This window comes from Entelurus aequoreus, linkage group LG28 (assembly GCF_033978785.1).
Source record: "Entelurus aequoreus isolate RoL-2023_Sb linkage group LG28, RoL_Eaeq_v1.1, whole genome shotgun sequence".
Taxonomy (NCBI): Eukaryota; Metazoa; Chordata; class Actinopteri; order Syngnathiformes; family Syngnathidae; genus Entelurus; species Entelurus aequoreus.
Genome location: NC_084758.1, coordinates 15,298,597 through 15,316,613, shown reverse-complemented (window position 1 = coordinate 15,316,613; position 18,017 = coordinate 15,298,597). Strand labels below are relative to the sequence as shown.

At 42.7% G+C, this 18,017-nt stretch overlaps 1 protein-coding gene across 1 annotated transcript in view; it reads right to left on the bottom strand.

Moving 5' to 3' along the window:
- Positions 1 to 18,017, bottom strand: part of mgat4b (alpha-1,3-mannosyl-glycoprotein 4-beta-N-acetylglucosaminyltransferase B) — an 81,182-nt gene that overhangs the window by 62,649 nt on the left and 516 nt on the right.

The following is an 18,017-nucleotide window of genomic DNA, read 5'->3' as shown; positions in this document are numbered from 1 at the left end:
GCCCAGCGAAGCCGACGGCGTTTCTGGGTGTTGTTGATAAACGGTTTTCGCCTTGCATAGGAGAGTTTTAACTTGCACTTACAGATGTAGCGACCAACTGTAGTTACTGACTGTGGGTTTCTGAAGTGTTCCTGAGCCCATGTGGTGATATCCTTTACACACTGATGTCGCTTGTTGATGCAGTACAGCCTGAGGGATGGAAGGTCACGGGCTTAGCTGCTTACATGCAGTGATTTCTCCAGATTCTCTGAAACCTTTGATGATATTACGGACCGTAGATGGTGAAATCCCTAAATTCCTTGCAATAGCTGGTTGAGAAAGGTTTTTCTTAAACTGTTCAACAATTTGCTCACGCATTTGTTGACCAAGTGGTGACCCTTGCCCCATCCTTGTTTGTGAATGACTGAGCATTTCATGGAATCTACTTTTATACCCAATCATGGCACCCACCTGTTCCCAATTTGCCTGTTCACCTGTGGGATGTTCCAAATAAGTGTTTGATGAGCATTCCTCAACTTTATCAGTATTTATTGCCACCTTTCCCAACTTCTTTGTCACGTGTTGCTGGCTAACACAATTTCCCAACTCATATGGAAACGGGGTTTGTATTTTGGTGTTGATTGTCATGGCATGTACGAATGTACTTTGTGGACGCCGTCTGCTCCACACACTGTAAGTCTTTGCTGTCGTCCAGCATTCTGTTTTTGTTTACTTTGCAGCCAGTTCAATTTTAGCTTAGTTTTGCTTCAATGCCTTTTTTCTTAGCGGCACTCGCCTTTTGTTTATTTTTGGTTTAAGCGTTAGATACCTTTTTACCTGCAAACCATCGTCGTCGTTCCCAACATCTACAAAGCAACAAAGCTACCGGCTGCCACCTACTGATGTGGAAGAGTATTACACGGTTACTCTGCCGAGCTCTAAACAGCACCGACACTCAACAACGGCACATTTGCGGATTATAATTACTGGTTTGTCAAAAATATTTTTAACCCAATTAGGTGAAATTAGATAATCTCCCACGGCACACCAGACTGTATCTCATGGCACACTAGTGTGCCGCGGCACAGTGTTCTAGACGTTAACATTATAGAAGGAGATGATGAAGCAACAGAAGACTTCCTGCGGGCTCCAGGAAGTCACGGAGCGCAGACAGGAAGCAGAAAACACGCACTTCCTGTCTTCACATTTGCCAGCAGGGCGGGGCTTAGTGCGGTTATGATAACAGAGAAAATGCTTTCCCTGCACTCTGCTAATCACTCCAGCAGACAAGACCGGTTCAGTTCCAAAGGCCTGAGCAGAACCTGGTAGCGGATCACGCGGTTCTATTGGCGGGCGGCACACTGCTGGCCTTGTGTGACAGGAAGTGCCGGACCGGCGCTGAGAACAGACGCTCTGTGTGTGTAGCGTCCCCTCAGACAGCCTGAAGGCCGCCATCAGGTCCACGAGTGTCAGTCGTGACGTTTATGCACTTGAAAAAAAACTTTGAAGTCGCTTTTTCAAAACACATAAATGAGTTTATGTGGGAATGTTTGAGGACCAGGGGCCGTACTTATCAAGCTTCTTAGAATTACTCCTAAGAAGTCTGCTAAGAGTTGACTTAAGAGTAAATAAATTCTTCGCTGAAAGCTGCACTTAAAAGTTAGTTATCAAGCGTCTTACTCACACTTTCAGCGAAGTGTAGGACTGAATCTTAAGTGTCACACTCAGAGCTGAATTACGACACTACTATGTGCCGTAAACGGAACTTTAGGTGACGTCATTTCTGTGTCCATAGAAATGACCAATCACGGAAGGGAATCCGTTGTCTAAGAATAAAGAAATATCTTGGAAATATTTAAGTGGACAAAGGGAGTGTATATTTTGACAATAAACTACAAAATAATACAAAACAAACTAGTCCCCGCCGGCACTCACGCTACCGCTCCCTCTCTTCTATCGCCCACACGCTCACTGACGTCACTCACGTCACGGCCACACACATACGCTACTGTCATAACATTTTCTTTCCAATTCATTAATTAGGCAACTAATTTGAAACTGGTGTGGGTGGCTCTATATATACTAGCCCACTGCAGACACATGCAGAAATCAACAAGGAATCGAAAAGTATTAAATCTGTGACCAAAATAATATCCGCTCTGTCTAAACCAGGGGTCGGCAACCCAAAATGTTGAAAGAGCCACATTGGACCAAAAATACAAAAACAAATCTGTCTGGAGCCGCAACAAATTAGAAGCCATAATACAAACAGATAGTGTGTCATGAGATATACATTGAATTAAGATGACTTAAAGGAAACTAAATGAGCTCAAATATAGCTACAAATGAGGCATAATGATGCAATATGTACATACAGCTAGGCTAAATAGCATGTTAGCATCGATTAGCTTGCAGTCATGCAGTGACCAAATATGTCTGATTAGCACTCCACACAAGTCAATAACATCAACAAAACTCACCTTTGTGTATTCACGCACAACGTTAAAAGTTTGGCGGACAAAATGAGACAGAAAAAGAAGTGGCATAAAACACGTCCTAGAAAGTCGGAGAAAGTTATACATTGTAAACAAACTAAGGTGAGTTCAAGGACCGCCAAAATTAGTAGGACAAAACGGCGCTCGCCAAATACTCGAATCAGTTAAGCATGTTTAATACAAGCAGTGTGCTTTATAACAATTAGGGAGGTTTGTGTCATGTTTGTCCTCCTACAGTAACCATATTAAAACAAAAAATATATATTTTTTCCCCTCATCTTTTTCCATTTTTCATACATTTTTGAAAAAGCTTCAGAGAGCCACTAGGGCGGCGCTAAAGAGCCGCATGCGGCTCTAGAGCCGCGGGTTGCCGACCCCTGGTCTAAACGATACCGTTTGATCAGCTGCTCGTCATCAAAAAAACAAAACATTGTTCCGTTCCCTGAACGTTCGCGCACGTCTCTCTCGCCTCAGTGCCATCCCCTGCTGGCAACTCCTAACCACTTAAGACACCTCTGAAGGTCTCTTAAATATCGTGGAGAGTAGGAGTGATTCTTGGACTTAAGAACGTTGATAAAAAGCTTTTATTCTTAAGTTTGAGAGTAGGACTAAATTTCGCAAATTCTCAGGACTTAAGTGTAAAATGGCACTCTAAGAAGCTTGATAAGTACGGCCCCAGATTAACAACGCTCAATTCACAAGAGAAGAAGAAGACGTCGGTGAAGTTGGCATGTTGTGTAAATGGTAAATAAAAACAGAATACAATGATTTGCAAATCCTTTTCAACTTATATTCAATTGAATACACTGCAAAGACAAGATATTTCATGTTCACACTGAGAAACTTTGTCATTTTTTACAAATATTAGCTCATTTGGAATTGATGTCTGCAACATGTTTTAAAAAAGCTGGCACAAGTGGCAAAAAAGACTGAGAAAGTTGAGGAATGCTCATCAAACACTTATTTGGAACATCCCACAGGTGAACAGGCTAATTGGGAACAGGTGGGTGCCATGATTGGGTATAAAAGCAGCTTCCATGAAATGCTCAGTCATTCACAAACAAGGATGGGGCGAGGGTCACCACTTTGTCAACAAACGCGTGAGAAAATTGTTTAAGAACAACATTTCTCAACCAGCTATTGCAAGGAATTTAGGGATTTCACCATCTACGGTTAGTAATATCATCAAAAGGTTCAGAGAATCTGGAGAAATCACTGCACGTAAGCGATGATATCACGGACCTTCGATCCCTCAGGCAGTACTGCATCAAAAATTGACATCAGTGTGTAAAGGACATCACCACATGGGCTCAGGAACACTTCAGAAAACCACTTACAGTAACTACAGTTGGTCACTACATCTGTAAGTGCAAGTTAAAACTCTACTATGCAAAGCCAAAGCCATTTATCAACAACACCCAGTGGGCTCCATTTGACCATTGAAGCAGAAGAACATGTTAGCATGAAGTCTTCTGGATCTGTGTCGGCCCTTTAAAGGCGGGACCTTGTCACCTGTACATGCCCCGCCCCTACACACTGACCCCGCCCCCAATCAAAACCAACTGGTGAGCAGTGGTCGCTGAATGAGAAGGTTTGTGGAAACCAGAGGACACAAAGATGACTTTTAGAGGGCCTTCACACCACTGACTCCGCCTCCTCACACACACACACACACACACACACACACACACACACACACACACACACACACACACACACACACACACACACGCACACACACACACACACTAAATGAAGATAACATGTTTGATACAGGACACATTAATCCAGTGCTTCTCAATTAGATTGCATTAAATGTTCCTGGAGAACTTTTTTTTTTCCACGCCCCCCCTGAAGTGAATGTTTATTTCTTTATCTATCTAAATACATGATTACCTCTCACGCCCCCTCTCCCTACATATCTTGGCGCCCCACTACTTAAGAAGAACTGCAATACATTTTTGTAGTGAATATACAGTCATTTGTTCACGTCCCCCCCGAGGTAATTGTTTATATGTGTCAAGATATGTGCTATTACCTCTCACGCCCCATACACGTATCGTGGCGCCCCCATTCACGCCCCCCCCCCCCCCCTCTGGACATATTGTGTTATTTACTTATCCATCTATATGTGCCAAGATATGCGCTACTACCTCTCACGCCCCCCACACATATCGTGGGAGGGGGGCCTTCCCGCTTTTTACGAAGCACTGCGTTACATTTTTCTAAGGTACATCATTTTTTCACGCCCCCTGAAGTGAATGTTTATTTCTTTATCTATCTAAATACGTTATTAGATCTCACGGCCCCCTCTCTCCCTACATATCTTTGAGCCCCACTACTTAAGATTGCATTAAATGTTTCTAGAGAACTTTTTTTCCACGCCCCCCACCCCCGAAGTGAATGTTTATTTCTTTATCTATCTAAATACATTATTACCTCTCACGCCCCTCTCTCCCTACATATCTTGGCACCCCACAGGGGGTACCCACCCCAATACTTAATTAAATGTTTCTAGAGAAAAAAAATATTTTTCACGCCCCCCTGAAGTGAATGTTTATTTCTTTATCCATCTAAATACGTTATTAGCTCTCACGCCCCCTCTCCCTACATATCTTGGCACCCCATTACATAAGAAAACTGCATTAAATGTTTCTAGAGAACTTTTTTTTTTTTTCACGCCCCCTGAAGTGAATGTTTATTTCTTTATCTATCTAAATACGTTATTACCTCTCACGCTCTCCCTCTCCCTACATATCTTGGCGCCTCCCAGGGGGTACCCGCCCCACTACTTAATTAAATGTGTCATGTTCAGTGGTCATGTTTTGTTTGGTTATGTTCTGTTGTTTTTTGGACTCTTTTAGTTCCTGTTTACGCTCCATTGTTTCAGTTACCATGTTAACTCATTAGTGTCACCTGCCTCATTTGTTTGGACTCACGCACCTGTGTTAATCATGTCATTGTTATTTAAGCCGGTAGTTGCCAGGTAGTCGACCTGGCGACATTACTCTACTCTTGCTCACTTCTTGCCATAGTTACCCTTGAGACCATAGGTTACCTCGCACGCCCCCCCTTCTCCCTACATATCTTGGCGCCCCACTAAAGAAGATTGCATTAAATGTTTGTAGAAAAAAAAAAATTCTCACGCCCCCCTGAAGTGAGTGTTTAAAATAATATATCTAAATACGTTATTATCTCTCACGCCCCCTCTCCCTACATACATTGGCACCCCATTACTTAAGATTGCATTAAATGTTTCTAGAGAACTTTTTTTTTCACGCGCCCCCTGAATGTTTATTTCTTTATCAAAATACATTATTACCTCTCACGCCCCCTCTCCCTACATATCTTGGTGCCCCACTACTTAAGAAGACTGCATTAATTGTTTCTAAAGAACTTTTGTTTTCACGCCCCCTGAAGTGAATGTTTATTTCTTTATTTATATAATTCAATAATACCTCTCACGCCCTCTCCCTACATACTGTATTTTGGCGCCCCACTACTTAAATGTTTCTAGAGAACTTTTTTTCCACGCCCCCCCTGAAGTGAATGTTTTTCTTTATCTAAATACATTATTACCTCTCACGCCCCCTCTCCCTACATACATTGGCACCCCATTACTTAAGATTGCATTAAATGTTTCTAGAGAACTTTTTTTTTTCACACGCCCCCTGAAGTGAATGTTTATTTCTTTATCTATCTAAATACATTATTACCTCTCATGCTCTCCCTCTTCCTACATATCTTGGCGCCTCCCAGGGGGTACCCGCCCCACTACTTAATTAAATGTTTCCTGGGAAAAAAAAATTTTCACGCCCCCCCTGAAGTGAATGTTTCTTTCTTTATCCATCTAAATACATAATTACCTCTCACGCCCCCTCTCCCTACATATCTTGGCGCCCCACTACTTAAGAAGATTGCATTAAATGTTTCTAGAAAACATTTTTATTCTCACAACCCCCTGAAGTGAGTGTTTATTTCTTTAACCATCTAAATACATTATTACCTCTCACACCCCCTCTCCCTACATACATAGGCACCCCATTACTTAAGATTGCATTAAATGTTTCTAGAGAACTTTTTTTTTTTCACGCGCCCCCTGTGTCATGTCTGTGATTATGTTTTTGTTTGGCCATGTGCTGTTTGGTTTTTGGTCACTTAGTTCCTGCTTTTTCACTCCCTTGTTTTGTTTCCATGGTTACCCATTAGTTTCACCTGTTGTTCATTTGGACACATGCACCTGTGCTAATCATGTCTGTAGTATTTAAGCTTGTAGTTGCCAGGCAGTCGGCCTGGCGACATTACCTCTGCGACCCATGCTACTCTTTGATATCATAATCCATGCCACAGTTCTTGTCACAGTAAGTGCTTATATATGTTTCATGTCCATAGTTTTGCCTTTGTGCTAGTTTTTGTTTCGTAGCCAAGTTTGTTCTCCGCCTTGTGCGCGCTTTTCGTTTGTACCTTTTTATACTCATAATTAAATCTTGTATCTACCTTCATCCGATGTCCAGTCCAGTTCGTTTGCATCTTGGGAAAGCAATCCCCGCAGGAAACTGCGCCACAGTCATGACACCCTGAAGTGAATGTTTATTTCTTTATCTATCTAAATACGTTATTGCCTCTCACGCCCCCTCTCTCCCTACATATCTTGGCGCCCCACTACTTAAGAAGATTGCATTAATTGTTTCTAGAGAACTTTTTTTTTTCAGGCCCCCTGAAGTGAATGTTTATTTCTTTATCTACAAACCCCGTTTCCATATGAGTTGGGAAATTGTGTTAGATGTAAATATAAACGGAATACAATGATTTGCAAATCCTTTTCAACCCATATTCAATTGAATGCACTACAAAGACAAGATGTTTGATGTTGAAACTCATAAACTTTATTTTTTTTGCAAATAATAATTAACTTACAATTTCATGGCTGCAACACGTGCCAAAGTAGTTGGGAAAGGGCATGTTCACCACTGTGTTACATGGCCTTTCCTTTTAACAACACTCAGTAAACGTTTGGGAACTGAGGAGACACATTTTTGAAGCTTCTCAGGTGGAATTCTTTCCCATTCTTGCTTGATGTACAGCTTAAGTTGTTCAACAGTCCGGGGGTCTCCGTTGTGGTATTTTAGGCTTCATAATGCGCCACACATTTTCAATGGGAGACAGGTCTGGACTACAGGCAGGCCAGTCTAGTACCCGCACTCTTTTACTATGAAGCCACGTTGATGTAACACGTGGCTTGGCATTGTCTTGCTGAAATAAGAAGGGGCGTCCATGGTAACGTTGCTTGGATGGCAACATATGTTGCTCCAAAACCTGTATGTACCTTTCAGTATTAATGGCGCCTTCACAGATGTGTAAGTTACCCATGTCTTGGGCACTAATACACCCCCATACCATCACACATGCTGGCGTTTCAACTTTGCGCCTATAACAATCCGGATGGTTCTTTTCCTCTTTGGTCCGGAGGACACGACGTCCACAGTTTCCAAAAACAATTTGAAATGTGGACTCGTCAGACCACAGAACACTTTTCCACTTTGTATCAGTCCATCTTAGATGAGCTCAGGCCCAGCGAAGCCGATGGCGTTTCTGGGTGTTGTTGATAAACGTTTTTTCGCCTTGCATAGGAGAGTTTTAACTTGCACTTACAGATGTAGCGAACAACTGTAGTTACTGACAGTGGGTTTCTGAAGTGTTCCTGAGCCCATGTGGTGATATCCTTTACACACTGATGTCGCTTGTTGATGCAGTACAGCCTGAGGGATCGAAGGTCACGGGCTTAGTTGCTTACGTGCAGTGATTTCTCCAGATTCTCTGAACCCTTTGATAATATTACGGACCGTAGATGGTGAAATCCCTAAATTCCTTGCAATAGCTGGTTGAGAAAGGTTTTTCTTAAACTGTTCAACAATTTGCTCACGCATTTGTTGACCAAGTGGTGACCTTCGCCCCATCCTTGTTTGTGAATGACTGAGCATTTCATGGAATCTACTTTTATACCCAATCATGGCACCCACCTGTTCCCAATTTGCCTGTTCACCTGTGGGATGTTCCAAATAAGTGTTTGATGAGCATTCCTCAACTTTATCAGTATTTATTGCCACCTTTCCCAACTTCTTTGTCACGTGTTGCTGGCATCAAATTCTAAAGTTAATGATTATTTGCAACAAAAAAAAAAGTTTATCAGTTTGAACATCAAATATGTTGTCTTTGTAGCATATTCAACTGAATATGGGTTGAAAATGATTTGCAAATCATTGTATTCCGTTTATATTTACATCTAACACAATTTCCCAACTCATATGGAAACGGGAGTTGTACATTGGCGCCCCACTATTTAAGAAGATTGCATTAAATCTTTCTAGAGAACTTTTTTTTTCACGCCCCCCCCCCCCTGAAGTGAATGTTATCATGGCGCCCCTTCCCACTATTAGAGAAGCACTGCATTAAACGCGCATTTGAATGTCACATTCTCACCTCAGCTGATCAAACACCCAAGACAAGTGTGTGTGTGGCAGATGGTGGCCTGGCAGGAGACGACACACACACACACACACACACATTTGTTAGTGGTGAGTCCTCATCATCTAGATTTGTCCACTTCAAGCCGGCAAAATCTTCATCATCTTTTTCACACAAGCAGCTCCTTTTTGTATCACTGCTAATTAGCACCACACACACACACACACACACACACACACACACACACACACACACACACACACACACACACACACACACACTAAGTGAGGCAACAACCGCAGGTCAAGGGTCATGTCCAAAAATGTAAAATCACAGTCACATGCTGCAGGCGCTCGGTCACATGTTGGCCTTCTGATACTTTACACGCACACACACACACACACGCACACGCACACGCACACACACACACACACACACACACACACACACACACACACACACACACACACGTTTGTGCTAAATGGTACACGCCAAATAAGGGTGCTGTGAGGTCACGTAATTGTTTAAGTGTGCACGCTCGCTGATGCCGACAATAACAACTGAGCTCCCATGAAATATTTACGCGCACGCCCCTTAACGCACGGGAATCGAACATCCCATAATGTCCCTACAGTTGTGTTGGCGCTCATGCAGCTTTTATGAGGCGGGAAAAACAAGGGAGCGAGCAACAAGTCTCGAGAGGAAGATTACATATCTCCATTTAACGCTGTGTGTGTGTGTGTGTGTGTGAATAGGGAGCTCAGTTGTCCGACTGCCCCTAAACACAGCACTGATTACATTCCATTGAAACCACGTGACACAAAAACTGGGAACAACACTATAACGCACACCTTGTGCGCGCGTGCGTGTTTGTGCGCGTGATCCGCGGGCCATGTTTTTCCACGCATGTAGGGGGGGTGGGGGGGGGGGCATGCAAATAACGCGTGAGTGCGCGCGCATGTCATCAGCGTGACTCAGCTGTGGACGCGCGGGAGATTTTTTTTGCCTTCAATCAGCCAGCAGATGATGAAGATAAATCATGTTCTCATCGTCACTCATTCATGTTCGAGGAGTGTTTTTGCCGCCTCCCCCCCGTCGTGACCATATAAGGACATCCTGCTGGCGCACGCTTTCAGAACCGAAAGAGAGTAGTTTTTTTGCGAGCGGACCAGTCAGAACTTGTCCTGCTCTTTTCACGCACACACGCCCACGGACACGCACCGAACTGGTTTCCAATGGGAGTCCAGGTGTGTTCACGGTGATTTAAAAAAAAAAAAAGACGACCAAACACGATGCAGATGAAGGTGTGATGTAGCAAAGATGACAAACATGTCACCACGGAGGATGACGTCACCGTAAAACAAGCTCTCCTCATAAAAGTCTTCCAGCGTTTTGACTTGTCCAAGCAGGAAACATCTGCATGCTAAGCCCCGCCCCCTCGTTGTCCTGCACGCCAGGTCATGTGATGCTCAAGGAGCCACTGGATGTTCACAGCTGTCCGGTGCGAAGAACCAAGCGCTCCTCGGACACCAGGCCCCCAAATCAGTCATATCGAAAGTTCGGCGTCCAAAATCAAGCGCTTCCCTCTTCAATGCACTTGTTGCTGCTCGCAACTTGTCCCGCTGAGCTAAACAAGCGTCCCCCGTCGGAAAGTGCTGTTGTTACCAAACAGGTGCAGGTCACCCACCTGTGTCAAGTTGCCCCCCCCCCTCCAATCCCCCCAAATGTCGCCCATTGTGCTGCAATTTTGGGGGGTCCAACCACTATAGTTTTGATGTTATTACTATTTTATAGTTTTTGTTATTACTATTTTATAGTTTTGATGTTATTACTATTTTATAGTTTTGAATCAAAACTTTAAAATAGTACTAACAAAAACTTTGTTGTTGTGGTTTTTGTTATTACTATTTTATAGTTTTTGTTATTACTATTTTACAGTTTGGAATCAAAACTATAAAATAGTAATAACAAAAACTATAAAATAGTAATAACATAAAAACTTTTGATGTTATTACTATTTTATAGTTCTTATGGTAATACTATGTTATAGTTTTTATGTTAATACTATTTTAAAGTTCTTATGTTATTACTATGTTATAGTTTTTATGTTATTACTATTTTATAGTTTTTATGTTACTATGTTATAATTTTGATGTGATTATTTTATAGTTTTTATGTTATTACTATTTTATAGTTTTGATGTTAATACTATTTTATAGTTTTGATGTTAATACTATTTTATAGTTTTGATGTTATTACTATGTTATAGTTTTGATGTTATTACTATTTTATAGTTTTGATGTTATTACTATTTTATAGTTTTTTATTACTATTTTATAGTTTTAAATCAAAACTATAAAATAGTAATAACAAAAACTTTGTTGTTGTTTTTGTTATTACTATTTTATAGTTTTGAACCAAAACTTTAAAATAGTACTAACAAAAACTTTGTTGTTGTGGTTTTTGTTTTACTATTTTAAAGTTTTTGTTATCACTATTTTATAGTTTTGAATCAAAACTATAAAATAGTAATAACATCAAAACTTTTGATGTTATTACTATTTTATAGTTCTTATGGTAATACTATGTTATAGTTTATATGTTAATACTATTTTATAGTTTTTATGTTATTACTATGTTAGAGTCTTTATGTTAATACTATTTTATAGTTTTTATGTTAATACTATTTTATAGTTTTTATGTCTACTATTTTATAGTTTTTATGTTATTACTATTTTATAGTTTTTATGTTATTACTGTTTTATATTTTTTATGTTAATACTATTTTATAGTTTTTATGTTACAATGTTATAGTTTTTATGTTATTACTATTTTATAGTTTTGTTGTTTCTATTTTATAATTTTGATGTTATTTTATAGTTTTGATGTTAATACTATTTTATAGTTTGATGTTAATACTATTTTATAGTTTTGATGTTATTACTATTTTATAGTTTTGATGTTATTACTATTTTAAAGTTTTGATGTTGTTACTATTTTATAGTTTTGATTAGGGATGTCCGATAATGGCTTTTGCCGATATCCGATATTCCGATATTGTCCAACTCTTTAATTCCCGACACCGATATCAACCGATACCGATATCAACCGATACCGATATACACAGTCGTGGATATTAACACATTATTATGCCTAATTTGGTATGGTGAAGATAAGGTCCTTTTTTAAAAAAAATAAAAATAAAATAAAATAAGATAAATAAATTAAAAACATTTTCTTGAATAAAAAAGAAAGTAAAACAATACAAAAACAGTTACCTAGAAACTAGTAATTAATGAAAATGAGTAAAATTAACTGTTAAAGGTTAGTACTATTAGTGGACCAGCAGCATGCACAATCATGTGTGCTTACAGACTGTATCCCTTGCAGACTGTAATGATATATATTGATATATAATGTAGGAACCAGAATATTAATAACAGAAAGAAACAACCCTTTTGTGTGAATGAGTGTAAATCGGGGAGGGAGGTTTTTTGGGTTGGTGCACTAATTGTAAGTGTATCTTGTGTTTTTTATGTTGATTTAATCATTAAAAAATAAAAATTTAAAAAACAAAAATAAAACGATACCGATAATAAAAAAAACGATACCGATAATTACCGATATTACATTTTAAAGCATTTATTGGCCGATAATATCGGCAGGCCGATATTATCGGACATCTCTACTTAAAACCTATAAAAGTTACACAGAAAATGTTGCATCACAAACTAGCACAAACGTATCACAAACAGTTTGGGACAAGTTTGGGGAGGTTTTGACAAGTGGGGGTGGTTATGAATAATAACACGTTAGCAACATACACGCCATAAAACGTTAAAAACTCAATTAACATCTACGATAGACAAAAAAAAAAAAACGTTGCAGCACAATTATAGCACAAACTATTGGGACAAGTTTGGGGAGATTCGGCAAGGGGTGGTGGTTATGAATAATAACACGTTTGCAACATACAAACCATAAAACATCCATCCATCCATCCATCTTCTTCCGCTTATCCGAGGTCGGGTCGCGGAGGAAGCAGCCTAAGCAGGGAATCCCAGACTACCGGTCGGACGTGCCCAAAACACCTCCCGAGGGAGGCGTTCGGGTGGCATCCTGACCAGATGCCCGAACCACCTCATCTGGGTTTAATTTGAGCTCCTCCCGGATGACAGAGCATCTCACCCTATCTCTACGGGAGAGCAGCGCCACCCAGTGGAGGAAACTCATTTCGGCCGCTTGTACTCCTGATCTTGTCCTTTCGGTCATAACCCAAAGCTCATGACCATAGGTGAGGATGGGAACGTAGATCGACCGGTAAAATGAGAGCTTTGCCTTCTCCAAGTCTGCAAAGCACATGTAGACTGGTTGGGCAAACTCCCATGCACCCTCAAGGACTCTGCCGAGAGTATAGAGCTGGTCCACAGTTCCACGACCAGGACGAAAACCACACTGTTCCTCCTGGATCTGAGGTTCGACTATCCGGCATAGCCTCTTCTCCAGTACACCTGAATAGACCTTACCGGGAAGGCGGATGAGTGTGATCCCACGATAGTTGGAACACACCCTCCAGTTCCCCTTCTTAAAGAGAGGAACCACCACCCCGGTCTGCCAATCCAGAGGTACTGCCCCCGATGTCCACGCGATGTTGCAGAGTCTTGTCAACCAAGACAGCCCCACAGTATCCAGAGCCTTAAGGAACTCCGGGCTGTCCTCATCCACCCCCGGGGCCTTGCCACCGAGGAGCTTCTTAGCTACCTCGGCAACCTCAGCCCCAGAAATAGGAGAGCCCACCACAGATTCCCCAGGCACTGCTTCCTCATAGGAAGACTTATTGGTAGGGTTGAGGATGTTTTCGAAGTATTCCCTCCACCGACATTGCACTGCTTCCCCTTCCTAAGGCGGCGGATGGTGGTCCAGAATCGCTTCGAAGCCGTCTGGAAGTCGTTTTCCATGGCTTCCCCGAACTCCTCCCATGTCCGAGTTTTTGCCTCCACGACCGCTGAAGCCGCACACCGCTTGGCCTGTCGGTACCTGTCCGCTGCCTCCGGAGTCCTATGAGCCAAAAGAGCCCGATAGAACTCTTTTTTCAGCTTGACGGCATCCCTCACCGCCGGTGTCCACCAGCGGGTTCTAGGATTACCGCCACGACAGGCACCAACCACCTTGCGGCCACAGCTCCAATCGGCCGCCTCGACAATAGAGGTGCGGAACATGGTCCACTCGGACTCAATGTCCAGCACGTCCCTCGTGACATGTTCAAAGTTCTTCCGGAGGTGGGAATTGAAACTCTCTCTGACAGGAGAGTCTTCTAAGCTTTCCCAGCAGACCCTCACAATGCGTTTGGGCCTGCCAGGTCTGTCTGGCATCCTCCCCCACCATCGCAGCCAACTCACCACCAGGAGGTGATCGGTAGAAAGCTCCGCTCCTCTCTTCACCCGAGTGTCCAAAACATGAGACCGCAAATCCGATGACACAACTACAAAGTCGATCATGGAACTGCTGCCTAGGGTGTCCTGGTGCCAAGTGCACATATGCACACCCTAATGTTTGAACGTGGTGTTCGTTATGGACAATCTGTGACGAGCACAAAAGTCCAATAACAAAACACCACTCGGGTTCAGATCCGGGCGGCCATTCTTCCCAATAACGCCTCTCCAGGTTTCACTGTCGTTGCCAACATGAGCGTTGAAGTCCCCCAGTAGAACGAGGGAATCATCCGGGAGAGCACTCTCCAGTACTCCCTCGAGTGAATCCAAAAAGGGTGGGTACTCTGAGCTGCTGTTTGGCGCGTAAGCACAAATAACAGTCAGGACCCGTCCCCCCAACCGAATGCGGAGGGAACCTACCCTCTCGTCTACTGGGTTGAACTCCAACGTGCAGGCTTTGAGTCGGGGGGCAACAAGAATTGCCACCCCAGCCCGTCGCCTCTAACTGCTGACAAGGCCAGAGTGGAAGAGAGTCCAGCTCCTCTCAAGAGAACTGGTTCCAGAGCCCTTGCTGTGCGCCGAAGTGAGTCTGACTATATCTAACAGGAACTACTCCACCTCGCGCACTAGCTCAGGCTCCTTCCCCCCAGCGAGGTGATGTTCCACGTCCCAAGAGCTAGCTTATGTAGCCGAGGATCGGACCGCCAAGTGCGCTGCCTTCGGCTGCCGTCCAGCTCACATCGCACCCGACCTCTATGGCCCCTGCTATGGGTGATGAGCCCATTGGAGGGGGGACCCATGTGCCTCTTTGGGCTGTGCCCGGCCGGGCCCCATGGGGACAGGCCCGGCCACCAGGCGCTCGCCAACGTGCCCCACCTCCGGGCCTGGCTCCAGAGGGGGGCCCCAGTGACCCGCGTCCGGGCGAGGGAAATCTGGGTCCTTCATCTGTATTCTTCATAGAGGTCTTCGTCCATAAAACATTAAAAACTAAATTAAAAACTGTGATATACACAAAAAATTGTTTAGCACAAACTATTGGAACAAGTCTCGGGAGGTTTTGAAGGGCAACTTCACACACGCTTTCCACCCGACTTGTTCCACTCCTGACCCAGTCCAGTCCAGGCCATGCTGGCCTCCAACCAGCGACTGCAAAACCCCACCAAATGAGTCGAGTCGAGCAGCTCTAAACAATGAGCTAAAAGTCTTGGCCTGTCAACTCATCGTCGGCGCATCTTTTAAGGCACGGGCGAGTGGGGTTTACACAAAACGGTCATCCCTTACACCAGGGGTGTCAAACGTACGGCCCGAGGGTCGGATCAGGCCCGCGAACAGGTTTTATCCGGCCCGCGGGATGAGTTTGCTAATTTTTTAATTAAAAAAAACCAACAGCTGTTCTGTTCTAGCTGTCGCAATAGCAATTCTTTGTATCTAACATCCACATTATGTTAGTACATCAGTCCAGGAAAATAATCAAATTACATAAATGACATAGAATAATTTGATCTTGATATCATTTTTTTTTTATCTTGATGGATTGAAAATTAACACCAATGAGTTGACTGATGAATATTATCACGTCATTTATTCAGAAAATATAAATAACGACAAATAAAGTAAACTATTAACTAGAGATGTCCGATAATGGCTTTTTTTGCCGATATCCGATATTCCGATATTGTCCAACTCTTAATTACCGATACCGATATCAACCGATACCGATATATACAGTCGTGGAATTAACACATTAATATGCCTAATTTTGTTGTGATGCCCCGCTGGATGCATTAAACAATGGAACAAGGTTTTCCAAAATAAATCAACTCAAGTTATGGAAAAAAATGCCAACATGGCACTGCCATATTTATTATTGAAGTCACAAAGTGCATTATTTTTTTTAACATGCCTCAAAACAGCAGCTTGGAATTTGGGACATGCTCTCCCTGAGAGAGCATGAGGAGGTTGAGGTGGGCGGGGTTGGGGGGAAGGGGGCGGGGTAGAGGGTAGCGGGGTCGAGGTAGAGGGTAGTGGGGGGTGTATATTGTAGCATCCCGGAAGAGTTAGTGCCGCAAGGGGTTCTGGGTATTTGTTCTGTTGTGTTTATGTTGTGTTACGGTGCGGATGTTCTCCCGAAATGTGTTTGTCATTCTTGTTTGGTGTGAGTTCACAGTGTGGCGCATATTTGTAACAGTGTTAAAGTTGTTTATACGGACACCCTCAGTGTGACCTGTATGGCTGTTGACCAAGTATGCTTGTATTCACTTGTGTGTGTGAAAAGCCGTAGATATTATGTGACTGGGCCGGCACGCAAAGGCAGTTCCTTTAAGGTTTATTGTCGCGCTGTACTTCTCCCTACTTCCGTGTACACAGTGGCGTTTTAAAAAGTCATAAATTGTACTTTTTGAAACCGATACCGATAATTTTGAAACCGATACCGATAATTTCCGATATTACATTTTAAAGCATTTATTGGCCGATATTATTGGACATCTCTACTATTAACTGCAATTGTAAAAAAAAACAACAACATTATGATGGAGACGGCGTGGCGTTGTTGGGAGAGTGGCCGTGCCAGCAACCTGAGGGTTCCTGGTTCGATCCCCACCTACTACCAACCTCGTCACGTTCGTTGTGTCCTTGAGCAAGACACTTCACCCTTGCTCCTGATGGGTCGTGGTTAGGGCCTTGCATGGCAGCTTCCGCCTGAGCCCATGTGGTGATATCCTTTAGAGATTGATGTCTGTTTTTGATACAGTCACGGTCATTCAATGTTGGTTTCCGGCCATGCCGCTTACGTGGAGTGATTTCTCCAGATTCTCTGAACCTTTTGATGATATTATGGACCGTAGATGTTGAAATCCTTAAATTTCTTGCGATTGCACTTTGAGAAATGTTGTTCTTAAACTGTTTGACTATTTGCTCACGCAGTTGTGGACAAAGGGGTGTACCTCGCCCCATCCTTACTTGTGAAAGACTGAGCATTTTTTGGGAAGCTGTTTTTATACCCAATCATGGCACCCACCTGTTCCCAATTAGCCTGCACACCTGTGGGATGTTTCAAATAAATGATTGATGAGCATTCTTTAACTTTATCAGTATTTATTGCCACCTTTCCCAACTTCTTTGTCACGTGTTGCTGGCATCAAATTCTAAAGTTAATGATTAATTGCAACAACAAAAAAATGTTTATGAGTTTGAACATCAAATATGTTGCCTTTGTAGCATATTCAACTGAATATGGGTTGAAAAGGATTTGCAAATCATTGTATTCCGTTTATATTTACATCTAACACAATTTCCCAACTCATATGGAAACGGGGTTTGTACAATTTGAGAATGTGCTTGTTCTATTTTTAAACAAAGAAAACAATCTGAGGTTGTCTTTATTTTTAAGTTATCGTGCCGTGATTTTGGGAGTAGATTTTTCTCCATGTGGCCCCTTGATTTAAAATGAGTTTGACACCCGAGCGTTACACAAAACCAAGCGCTCCTCTTGAACCCGAGCCATAACGGCACAAATCAAGCGCTTCCTTCTCGGGCGCACTTGTTGCTCTCCTCGAGAAAAAACACGCGTCCCCACCTGGAAAGTGACACAAAAACCAAGCGCTCCTCTCAGACCCGAGCCACAGCAGGCACGCGCAGTGTGGTA